Raw genomic sequence first — 13,705 nt, 5'->3', positions numbered from 1 at the left:
TTTCCATCTGTATGGTAGACTGTGAAATAAGTCTACAAATTCCTCCTATCACATGCACACCCCTTTGCAACGTGACTTTGCCTTGCCTCCTATCAAGAGGTGGAGCCTCTTTCCCCACCCCTTGAATCCGGGCTGTCCTTGTACGTTGCTTTGGCTGGTGGAATCAAGCAGAAGCGTTAGTGTATGACTACCAAGGCCAGGCCTTAAGACATCTTGCAGTTTCTCTCTCCACTCTCTTAGAACACTGCCCCCAGAGCACCATGCTGAGAAGAAGTCAAGGATGAAAGACCATATGGAGAGAAGTGCGACTGCTCCAGTCAGCCTGGCTCCCAACCAGTCCACCAACTGAAGGCCACTGTGTGAGGGGGCACAAGTGAGGTCTGCAGGAGAACTGCGCGGCCAATCCACAGAATCATAAGAAATAACAAATCATTGCTTAAAGCCCGTGGATTTGGGAGCTGTTTTGTTACGCAGTAACAGATAACCAATAGAATCTGGATAGTTGCAGTGGCCTCTCCTCTAGGTCCTCTTTGTCCAGTCTTTACTCCAGGTCATCCCCAAAGGTCACCAGAGTGGTCATTCTAACTTGAACTCATACCAGATGAACAATTCTGTTGTCTTCGGAAACTCCCCGTCTTACAGAGTAACACTGAGCCTGTGTTTTGTTGTATGAAACCCTCCAAGATCCAGCCTCTACAGGCCTCTTCCACCTCATCTCCAAACACAGTGGCAACCTCTGCTGGGAAGAGCAGTTCTCAGACTCTGTGCATCAGAATTACTTGGGGAGCTTCGAAAATTCCAGTGCTCAGGCTCCTCCCTGAGAGACTCAGAGATTTAATTGGTTTGAAATGGAACCCGGGCAACGGTATTTTTTAAAAGCTCCCAGGGGAATACTAATGTGTAGTCAGGGTTGAGAATCATTGAGTTAGAGGATCTAAAAGTGTATTTTAAAATTGCTGATCTTGCCTTCAAGGAAATTCAGAAGCTTCAAGGAAAGATTAGATTATGCTCAGTGCCCTTTTAGCATTAAGTAAGCAATATTGTGTTCTAAGTTTTGGGAAATTGGTAACAGACTCTATGAGAACATTCTTTAATTATTTGAAACATTGAATTATCAATACTTTATTTCTTCCACTCTAAGACACACTCTTTTCATAGTTTAATATTTCTGAAATCAGGCTCCATCTCATCACTAATATGTACATTTAACGTTACTTTGTTTCACCCAAAAAGCCTGTAATTAGACTAAAGGTGTGTCTCACTGCCTGTGGTGATCACAATCAAGGAAGCACCTTTCCAGGAGACAGCACTGTGCAAGTGCTACAGCTTCTCTGATCCCAACTGATTCTCCCACCAATCTGGTGAGGCAGAGTTTTTACCTGTGTTTTATAAATAAATCCTTGCTATGGTTTTTTGATCATTTCCCTTGGGGCAGACACTGTTCTAAGTATTTTGCAAATACTATCTCATTTAAACCCCACAGTGACCCAAGATGTGCATACCTTTTATACACAGGGAAACAGGGCTGAAGATGCTAAGTAAATTGCTTGGGGGTCACACAGCTGAGAGGCATATAGACCACAGTCCAGGGCATTCTGATCATGCTGTGGGGTTTTCAGGAGATGGTCCTCCCTGCTTGTTTCATAGAATAAAGTGCAAATGCCTTGACATACCATTTAACGCCTTTACTATCTGTCCCCAAATTATATTTCAATGGTAATGAAAAATCCAGAACTCCCAGGTAGAGAACAATCATCAGCTGAAAAGAATCCCGGTAACTGAGGCCCACCATGTGCCAGAACTTTGCTCACATTATCTCTGATCTTCCTAACATCTGAGAGTATTTGCAGGGGGCTTGGGTTGGTTTTGCTGCTAAGCCCCCCTCCTCCTTCTTCAGGCTTTTCCTTTGGGTATCACCTCTGTCCTTTAAGGCTTCCCTGGTGGCTCAGACGGTAAAGCATCTGCCTGCAGTGTGGGAGAGCCAGGTTCACTCCCCGGGTCGGGAAGATCCTCTGGAGCAGGAAATGGCAACCCACTCCAGTACCCTTGCCTGGAAAATCCCATGGACGGAGGAGCCTGGTATGCTACAGTCCATGGGGTCACAAACAGTCAGACATGACTGAGTGACCACTTTCCTTTTTTTTTGTCCCTTAGCCTGCAGTCTTGGCAGGGCTATCAGTTAAGATCCACCCCCCCCCCCAAAAAAAACACCAAGATTTCCCATCCTTGGCTGGTCAAGGAGTAGGTGAGTGACCCGAGTTAGACGCATCACCTTTTCCAGGGATCTGAACCTTGAACACAGTGAGGCACGGTCAGAAAAACTGGGTCAAGTTGAATCACCCCAGTGATTAAGGCCCTGTCAATAACAGTAATATATATTGAGTGTTTACAGTACAAGGCACTAAGATAAGTGTTGTATGGACGTTAATTCACCGAACCCTCACAAGGATCTTACAAAGGAGGCCTGATAACCCTCCTCTCTTCCCTGTCTAGCAGCTGAACAAACTGAGACAATAGAGCAAGGCCACACAGCCCTTCTGGGCAGAGCCAGATTCGAGCCCAGACAGCCTGACTCCGGAGCCCCAGGCTTCCCCAGGAACTCCTTCGCTCCTCTGTTTTACTCTTCTTTAGATTCTGTCCTTGGGCCTTTTCTTTCTGAGCCTGGCTCTTTGTCCTTGCCTCAAAGTCATCCACATCACAGCTTTCCAATAAATTCCCTTTAAACTCGTGAGCCAGAGTAGGTATCTGTGACTAAGAAACCCTAACTAATTAAAGGAGTATCACTCCTGCTTGTTGGTGAGGAGTCGGAAGCCCTGAGGAGGTTAAGGAACTAAAAGCAGGTTAAGGAACTAAATAATACCTATCATTTAGGAATAAGAACAGTAATCACAGTAGCTAGCATTTTAAAAAGGCAGGCTACAAGGCAGGCTCTGTTATCTCGTTTGAACATCACAACCCCCCATGAAATAGAGTTGTGTTTTTTATTGAGATATAATTTACATGCCACAAAATTCAGGGTTTTTAGTGTACAATGCAGGGTTTTTAGTATATTCCCAAAGTGGTATACCCATCACCATGATCTCATTCCAGAACATTTTCTTCACCCCAAAAGGAAATCCCATATCCATTAGCAGTTATTCTCCATTCTTTCTGGCAACCACTAGTCTACTCTCTGTCTCTATGGATCTGCCTATTCTGGACATTTTATATCAGTGGCATCACACTATGTGATTTCTTTGACTGGCTTCCTTCACTGAGTATGATGTTTTCAAGGATCATCCTCACTGCAGCATGTATTAATACTTCACTCCCTTTGATTGCTGAATTCATTGTATGTATGTACAATGCATCCATTGTATGGACATACTGCATTTTGTTTATTCAGTTATCAGCTGATAGAGATTTGAACTGTTTCCACTCTTCAGTTCTTAAGAATAACACTGCTTCGGGACTTCCGTGGTGGTCCAGTGGTTAAGCATCTGCCTTGCAATGCAAGTTCAATCCCTGGTTGGGGTACTAGGATCCCACCTGCCACAGAGAAACTAAGTCTGTGTGCCACAACTACTGAGCCCGTGTGCTTCAGAGAGTGTCTGCTGCAACTACTGAGCCCACAGCCCACAACTAGAGAATCCATACACCACAACCAAAGAGGTCACACGACACAACAAAGACCCCCACGGGCCACCGCTAAGACCAGATGCAGTCAAATAACAAGTAAAAATGATGAATAACACTGCTGAGAAGATTCACGTACAAGTTTTTGTGTGGATCTCTGTTTTCATTTGTCTTGGGTAAACACCTGGGAGTGGAATTACTGGGGTCATATGGTAACTGTACGTTTAGCCTTTTGAGGCACTGGGCAGGGCTATTATTATCCTCACATTATAGGTAAGAAAATGGTGCTCATATTGGTTTAGGGCACTCAGAACCACAAGGCTTAAAAGTGGTGGCTGGGCTTTGAGTCTGGTCTGGCTGTCACAAGCACAGAAAGGAAAGAAGCCTTTGTTCTAAAAAAGATCTCTAACACTATGGGATTTTTCAGGAATTTAATGCTGCTTCAACCCTCAGCTAAACACATCTTCATCATCATCACTGTGATTACTATTCGCTACTGTGTGCTGAGTGCCTGCTATGCCATTGGTATTTTATATATTATTTGAGTGCCTGCTATGTCCGTTGTATTTTATATACTATTTGTTTTAAACCTTAAAACAGGGAAGCCTAGTTGGGGTGAGACAGCCCCCAGGTTTGTGTCCTGCTCTGTCACTTGGGCAAGCAACATAAACCCTCTGAGCCTCAGTGTCCTCATCAGTAAAATGGGGACAATAGGGATAACTATCTTATAAAATGATTATGGTTGCATAACCTAGCACAGTAGAGTCAACAAATACTAGTTTTAACAAGAGCTTGTAAGGACCTAAAACCCATCTTCCACATACAGATGTAGCCTACACAGTCATGTCCAACTCTTTGTGACCTCATGGACTATACAGCCCATTAGGCTCCTCTGTCCAGGGCAAGAATACTGGAGTGGGTAGCCATTTCCTTCTCCAGGGAATCTTCCCAACCCAGGGATCAAATTCGGGTCTCCAGCATTGCAGGCAGATTCTTTACTGTCTGAGCCACCAAAGAAGCCAGGAATGGAAAAGGTGATGCTTTTTCATCTTTCCGCTGTTGGTCCATCCCCTGCTCTCCCCCACTCCATTCAGGGACCACTCAGACATCTGGAATTTCTCCACTCTGCCCTCTTGACCTGAGTAAGTGCCAACCTTTGGGGCCCCTACTGATGCCCAGCCTACCCTCCCTTCCCCTCCGCAACAGACTGTGCCTCCCAGGATGTCCCCTCCTCCAGGAGCTCTGGCTGGACTTTAACTTCTCAGGACCTGGGCATGCACCAGGGAGACAACCTGATGGAGGGGAAAGAGCGTGGGCTTTGAGTTCGAATTCTAGCTCCACCCATTAGAGATACAGCTTCATTCCCCTGGTTCTTAAGCTTCCTCAAATGTCAAATGGGAAAAACGGTTATACTCTGCTGGACTGCTGCAAAGATTTGTGAATGCATGTCAAGCATCAGGTGCCTGGTGCACCACAGGCGTCAATACATGCTCACTACCTTTTTCTACCCCTGTTCCACTCATGGGGTGGTGAGGAGAGGTGGAGGCTTCCAGAAGACAAAGCTCAAAGACAGAGTCCGCAGGGCTGGGGAAACAGCTTGGCAGCTGAAGTGAGAGCAAAGGAGGCTTGGGGGTGGCAGAGATCAAAGGCTAAATTATGCAGATTATTCCTTTGTTCCTTGTAGTTTGCACTTGCCTTGGTGCCTCCTGGGGCGCAAGGAGAAGCAAGCTCACACCATATGCACACAGATACACAAAAGCACACATGTGCAAACATGCACACAAACCCAGATGCACGTGGAATATATCCAACTGCACCACACCAAACAAGCACATGGTCGTGGGCACCCTTGTCTGCTCACAAGTGCGTGTGTGTATATACTCCAAACACAGACCCATCCATGTGCTCACACAGTCATTCAGGAGCTCCTGTGCCCATGAAAATGAGTAAATGGACAACCATATGGGTCCATGCAAGCACATGTACGTGCATAGGCACATGTGTGTTCACAGCCCCACAATTCCACACGAGAATGCACACAAATTCTTGTCCACGTGTGTGCGCCCTCTCAAATTCCCAACTCTAAATAGAAGCATAAGCTGCAACATATGTGCCTCCCTGTCGTGAGGAGAGAGGAGGCTGTAGAAAGACAGCTTTGCAAGATCACGTAGAGAAACTGGCAGGGGTTCCAAGCACTGCAGAGAAGGTTGAAGGGATGGGGGTTGTCCAGCAGTGGAGTGAAAGAGGACAGAGGATGAGATGGGTCTCTGAGGGACAGGAGATGACCCCTGAAGTCACCCGCCTTCAGCTTGAATCCAAATTGACCAAAGGTTTATACCAGGGGCTCCCAGACTTATCGATCACCAGGGCTATTCACAGCCAAACAAGGCTCAATAAGAACACTTAGCATCTCCAATAGGTCAGGCACTGTTCTAAGCTGTGTGCTTAAATCATTTAAACATCAACAAAAATAATGCTTAACATTATCATTATTGATATTATTATAATTCTCCTCGATTTTCAGACTGGGGAAGCTGAGGCAGACTATCTGCCATACCCTCAACGATGGGACACCCAGATCTGGCTTGACCTCCGACTTATGACCTCTCTGGACTTGCCATCTCCAGATTTCCTACTGTGCCCCCTCCTCCCTCCTGGAGTCCCCACCATCCTCTGAATACAGGTTGGCTCTCCTTTACCCTCAATCATTCATTCATCACCATGCAAAACATGAGTCATTTACTCCTATTCATGGTACAGACTAAAGAAGGTTAATATGGCTGGGGGATTGGAGGTGGGAACAGGAGTTCAGACCTACCTTACTGGGGAAGTGACTTTTTTCAGCTTGCTGAAGTATAATTAATATGTAATAACTGCACATATATTGAAAATACACATTTGTTACATTTTGACATATATTGATACCCATAAACCATCACCACACTCAAGACAGTAAATATAACTATCATACGCAAAAGTAGGAGATGACTTTTAAGATGAAACATGAGAAGAAAAAAAAAAGAAACATGAGGCAGAGTTGACTCCTCCAGGGGATGGAAAAGAGGGAAGGGGGAGGGAAGAATATTTTAGGGAGCAGAGACCCTTCCAGCTAAGATCTCTAGGAAAGGAAAAGCAGGTTTCATCTGAGAAACTCATAGAAGCTTGGAGATCCCCCGGAGGAGCGCACGGCAACCCACTCCAGTATTCTTGCCTGGAGAAACCCGTGGACAGAAGGGCCTGGCGGGCTACAGTCCACAGGGTTGCAGAGTCGGACACAACTGAAGTGACTTAGCATGCACACAGCACACACACTCAGTGGTGGGCGGCAGGAGGAAAGTGGGAGGAACAGTTCCCAGGGGTCAGGTGACAGGAGCCAGCACTGGCCCCGCCCTGAGGTCGAGATCTCTCCCAGGGTCCTCATCATACTGCAGGTCGGGTTGGGCCCTGGGAAGGAGGCAAATTGGGAGCATTTCCTCCATGGACCAAGACAGCAGGGCTCTCACTCATCCAGGGAGGTTCCTGTAGCCTATTTCTGGAGGTTGACCCTGCAGAACCTATGGTAGCACTTAGCTCTGAGCATTCAGCCTGCTTGTTAGCTGGGAAGTTTTAAATTTTTTAATTTGTATTTCAAAATCTGTAAAAAGTTTTTAAATTCTCATTTTGAAGTTTTTGTTTGTTTGTTTGTTTGTTGTTGATAGCTCAATTGGTAAAGAATCCACCTGAATGCAGGAGACCCCAGTTTGATTCCTGGGTTGGGAAGATCCCCTGGAGAAGGGATAGGCTACCCACTCCAATATTCTGTTGTCATTTGTTTGGGTTTTTCTTCCCCCCAATTATTTTTATTAGTTGGAGGCTAAATACTTTACAATGGGGTGTTTTTTTTTTTTTTTTGGTCTTACTCACGGCCTGCAGGATCATAGTCCCTCTACCAGGGACTGAACGATCCTCAGCCATGAAAGCACGGAGTCCTAACCACTGTAATGCCAGGGAAGTCTTGAAGGTATTTAAAAATAACCGTAATCCCACCTGTGTGGATATGACCAATATTAAAATTTGGGCGTATATTCTTCCAGACGCTTTTCCATACCTAATTATTACATATAGGTATATATAATTTTTAAGGGATCACACCAAGGGCAGGTTTTTATCTATATTTTATTGCTTCAGTCGCGTCTGACTCTTTATGACCCTATGGACCATAGCCTGCCAGGCTTGTCTGTCCATGGGATTCTCCAGGCAAGAATACTAGAATGGGTTGTCATGCCCTCCTCCAGGGGATCTTTTCTGACCCAGGCATCGAACCTGTGTCTCCTGCATTGGCAAGTAGGTTCTTTACCACTAGTGCCAGCTGGAGAGCCCAAAATTTAACAATATGTTATACATGTTTCCATATCTATAAATATAGTACTATAACAAACAACTCTTTATTATTGTATATTTCAAAAGTGCTGTGATAGGCTTTCTTGCTTACAGACCTATACACAATTCCTTAATTATTTCCTTAAGCTGTCCAAGGACTACAAATACATATCTTCAAAATCAACTCTATCGAGAAATTACATACTTTTAATAATTTTGATATATATTGCCAAACTGCTCTTCAGAAAGCCTGAACCAAATTATACTCAAATTTTCAGTATATGAGTGTTTCTTTTACCAAACTGTTGCCAAAACATATTGTGAACTAGAAGGTTTTTCTTCTAAAGTTGGTCAGTTAAAACATAGCATCACACAGCTGCTTTAATTTGCATTTTTAATAGCTAGCAAGATTGAGCATTTTTTATTAGTCATTTGTATCTACTTGCATGGATTTCCTTTCCCTTTTTTTTAATTGTAAAAAATAATTTCATGGCTTATTCTAATTAAAGTACTACATTCTGACTATAGAAAATTTAGAATATAATAACAATAAAGAAGAAAATAAAATTTAGTCAGATACCCACAATTAATCATATTGTGGATTTTTTCCAGGTAGAGTTAGAAACAGATCACATATTTAGAAAACCCAAATAGGATCATGCTGTATATAGCTACATATACTGCTTTTAAATGCATTATTAAAAAAAAAATAAATGCATTATAGAACAGTAATTTTCCCATGCTATTAGGTATTGATTTAAAAACATGATTTTAGCATGTGCAAAAATGTAGTTATACCATAATTTACCTAATAATTGTCCTAATTTAGACATTTAAGTCCTCCCAATTGTCTGTGGTCATAAATAACAGATTAATAAATACCTTTATCCTCAAGTTTTTTTCTTTTCTTATTATTATCTTTAGCATAAATTCCTGGAGGCAAAATTTTTAGATAAGAAGGTACATATAATTTTTTTAAAGGCTTCTCATAACTTAAACTCTGTTTCAACAAACACTGCCACTATCATATTTAAGAAGTGCCTGTTTCTTGACACTCTTGCCAAACTGGGTATTGAAATATTAGGTGAAATAAGGCATCTCATTATTATTTTCAGTTTTGTTCATTTGATTGCAAATGAGCCTGAGAAATGAACTGATGCTATGTCTTATTTTTCCAATCCAACTAGTGGTGATGGAGGCTGGAGGTAGTGGGTCTTCCGTCACCACTTACCACAGAACTAAGCACAGTTTTTAAAAATCATCTTTGTTGTTTAATTCACATTTTAAAAGAATTTTAGTAATATGAATAGCTTTAGTTAAAAACTTACTGGTCTTAGGACTTCCATGGTGGTCCAGCAGCTAAGACTCCAAGTTTCCAATGCAGGGGTCCCAGGATTGATCCCTGGTTAGGGAACTAGATCCCACATGCTGCATAAGACCTGGCACAGCAAATAAATAAATGAATATTTAAGCAGTGTTAGTTGCTCAGTCATGTCCAACTCTTTGTGACCCCATGGACCGTAGTTCATCAGGTTCCTCTGTCCATGAAATTCTCAGGGAAGAATACTGGAGTGGGTTGCCATTCCCTTCTCCAGGGAATCTTCCTGACCCAGGGATTGAACCTGGGTCTCCTGCATAATAAATAAATAAATAGGAATAATAAAAAAGAATGAATATTTAAAAAAAACACACAAAAACCTTACTGGTCTTTTCTGCCTCTAGGTTTTTTGACTCCCTCTTGTGAGTCACTCTCCATATATCACCAGAGTGAGCTTTCTAAAACACAGGTCTGGCCTAGGGTATTTTAAGCAGTGGGGGTGGGGGTGGGGGGTGCACAGAGCCTTCTTGAGTCGTCCTCAGAAACCCTGCTCTAAACAGCAGTAGTGATGCAGCATTTATAAACAGTAGCCTCATTCATAAAAGCACACCCGGAAGTATGATAAACCTGGAAGACAGATAGTACTTCACGCCATGGAGTATCACACACTGTAGGAAAGGAAGGAACCACAGCTACACAACAAGGACAAATCCCAGAGCATAACGAGCAATGAAGCGAGTTACAGGACCATTTCAGAAAGCACGAAATTAAACATCATAAGGTTACATATTACACATTACGAGGGGTGATAAGAAATGGTTTTGGTGATAAAACTACTTAAAAAACAAAACAGGGGTGTAATAAATACAAAAATCAAGCTGGTAATTATAAAAAACAAAGCACGAGTCTGGGACTTCCCTGGTGGTTCAGCGGTTGAGATTCCACCCTTCCACTGCAGGGGACAGGGGTTGGATCCCAGGTTGGGGAACTAAGTTCCCACATGCTGCATAGACAAAAATAAAGAACTTCTTAAAATAAATAAACAAAAACAAATAAACAAATAAAACACAGGTCTGATGGTGCGAGCCCTGCCTAATACCCTCAATGGCTCACTATCTCTCCCAGGATAAAGTGCAAGCCCCTTGACCTGACACATGCAGCTCCTTGTGGTTTTGCCTCAGTCTTCCTTTCCAGCCTCTTCTCCAATGGACAGCCCCCACATCTTACCTCCCTGACCCTACAACTAATCTCCTAGCCACACCAGACTCCACTTTGCAGCTTCCTATTCAAATTACAAAAGGAGGGCCTTTATCCACCACTGCTACCCTTGCCCAGAATCCCTTCTCTCTTCCTCACCTGGCAAAGGCCTCCAGAGCATTTGAGATCCAGCTGAATGTCCACTTTCCTGATTCCCCAAAGAGAGAGCATTTTGGTCTCACCCCTGTGCCCCCATGATCCAATGACCACACCTTGTTGTCATCCTTGACCTGAGCCCCCAGTCCCTCCATTGCACTCTGCATCCTTAGGGGCCGAGACTTAGTGCCCACACCCCCTCCCCAGGAGTCTGGCAGACAGTCAGGGCTTCATATGTGTTTGCTGTTGAAGAACAGTGTCTCTCTGATCATTTAATATTTGATTATAGAGCGCACACTCTGACACAAAAGCTGTCATCGAAGATGTATAAATTAAAACACGAAACTTCTCATCAGGATGTCTCCCAGGAATGGCTGGGTCAGAGCGGTTGGCTAGCTGGGAAGGTGTTTAATAAAAACCCCAGTTAATTAACAAGAGAAAGATTCCTTTGTGGTTTGCTTCAAGGCAGAGGACAGCCAGAAGCTGGTGCTGGAGACAGATTCCAGCTTCGCTTCAGTTTTCTTTCAGAACTTTTAGAGTTAAAAGAGCAACTTGACAGTGTGACAATGTCTAACCACTTTGACCTCCCACCCCACTGCCAGGAACTAGAGAGATACCTGCTCAGTCATGCAAGGATACGCATGTGAGGATGAGCTGTTATTGCATTGTTAGGGAGAAAGATAAGCAAATCACGACTTACCCAGCCGTGAAATCCAAACAAAAGTTTAAAAGTGTAAGGTAGGGCTGTCCATCGTGAGATGACAGTGAAATCCTATGTAGGATTCCATTTTGCAAAACAATAACAAATTACATACATGGGTGTGTGCACACACACACACAGTTTATATAGGTCTGAGAGAAGATCTAGGGGCTATACATTTAATCTCTGGGGAGAGAATTGTGGGGGAAGGAAGGAGAACTTTCACTTTTTTTTTTTTAACCATCCCAGCTGTGGGTTGTTTCACTTCTTACAAGCATATATGAATTTTGTAATTAAAAGGAAGATAAACAGAGTCCATTACAAAGCTGGCTTCCAAGTTATCTTCTCAACCTTGACTCACAGGGCTTCCTCATTCCAGAGATAATCAAGTTACAAGAATCACTAACCACTGTCAGTTGTGTTTTCTTTCTTCTTTTTTTTGAAGTCTTTATTGAATTTGTTACAATATGGCTTCTATTTTATGTTTTGGGTTTGGGGTGGCGGGGGGGAGGAGGGGGGCAGCAGGAAGCCTGTGCCATCTTAGGTCCCTGGCCAGGGATGCGATCCGCAACCCCCTGCATTGGCAGGCGGTCTTAACCACTGGGCCACCACAGAAGTCTTAGGTGTGCTTTCTTTTCAAGCATTTTCTGTCTACTAGGTGCTTTGACTATCACAACAAATCCACGATAGATACTGTTATTATCACTGCCATCTTACATCTCAGGAAACTTGGATTCATGAGTATCTTGAATTTATCAAACTCACACACACACAAAAAAATCATACAACGTTAGTGGAAATGCTAGAATGGGCCCCTTATAGTCTCCTAGCAGGACTATAAATCGGTACAAGGTTTCCAGGGAGCAATTTGACAGTACGCATTAAAATTCTTTAAAATCTGCATCCCTTTATCCTAGCAATTCCTTTTCTAGAAATTTATCCCAAGGATATAATTAAGGGACATGCACAGAGTTTCAGCCACAAGGATGTTCATTTAGAAGATGCTTATGATATTGAAAAGTTGGAAACCACTTCAATACCCAAGAATAGAAAATTACTTAAATAAATTATGTTTCATTCATATGAGAGAATATGATAAGGCCATTAAATAGTGGTGAAGAAGAATACTTAATGACAGAGAACATGGTTCATGATGCATTTTTAAAAGCAGGTCATAAACAGTATGTATTACATGAGTCCATTTTTCCTTTAAAAAAGAAAGAAAGAAAAAACATCGGTAATATACATGCACAGAGAAACAGCAGAAAAAAGCACACAAAATGTTAACACCTCTGGGAAGTGAGACTACTGAAGATTTTTTTAATTGACTCCTTTTCTTAATTGTATTTTTATATTTCTCCCTTGCTAAATGCCCTATGATACAAGTGTACCATTTTGAATTGTATTACACTTTTTAAAGGAGATTCATCTCCTTGCTCTTTCCCCTGCAGCAACTTTTGTGGTCCTGCCTTTGTGCCGTCCTCCCTCCAGATCCTGCCCTCTCTACTCCCAGCAAACACTGCTCATTCTATGAGGACATCTCTTCCAGGAAGGCTGCCATGATCTCTGCTGGCTTCTGGGTTCCCCAGCTCACACTCAGCTTTCAGTTCTTCTTGCATGAGACACACATATCATGTGACACCGACAAAGTGTACTGGGAAGTAGTTCATCAGCCCGGGTAGCTTAAGGCATCTCCAAAGCAAGCGCTCAGCCCGTGGTACTTTAAATAGATCTGACTGGTATTTGGGTGCCTAAAGCCCAGCAGCCCTCAAAGCCCCGCCCTCCGGCTTTCATGGGGGCTCTCCCATCAACCGGCCTCACTCTCTTCTTCATGCCTGGCTCACTAATCTCTTGGTTCTCCCCACATTCCCAGCACCCTGTGGGCTTGCCTTGTTCTGACCACTGGTCTGCCCATGCTTTGGAGTTCAGCTTCTGGTTGCATTGATGTCTGCGTAATAAGCAAGATGTCTGGTCCTCAAGCCCTTCATGAAGCACCTGCACAAAGTCAGGGGTCAAACACGACCATAGCATTTATGTACTAAGTATCTTATTATGTGTTAGGCATTCTGCCAGGTGTTCACTGGCTGGTCGCCTTTATTTTCTGCATAATAATGATAACCATAACTGTCCTTTACTGAGTCCTTACTCAACTCCTTACATTAACCCCCACTCTCCCAAGCATGAACGAGAGTCTCAGAGAGGTAGGGTGAGTTGCCCAAGGTCACAGAGCTAGAATGGAAGGGGCTATGCCCCATCTCAAACCAATCCTTGTCTGAGCGCCAACTTACCCCCTTACCTGGTACCCTATGCCACTCCTACAACTACCCTCTGGGATGGGTGTGAGAGATAAGCAAACTGAG

Source organism: Cervus elaphus, chromosome 11, assembly GCF_910594005.1.
Source record: "Cervus elaphus chromosome 11, mCerEla1.1, whole genome shotgun sequence".
NCBI lineage: Eukaryota > Metazoa > Chordata > Mammalia > Artiodactyla > Cervidae > Cervus > Cervus elaphus.
Note: the sequence above shows the minus strand (reverse complement) of the source record.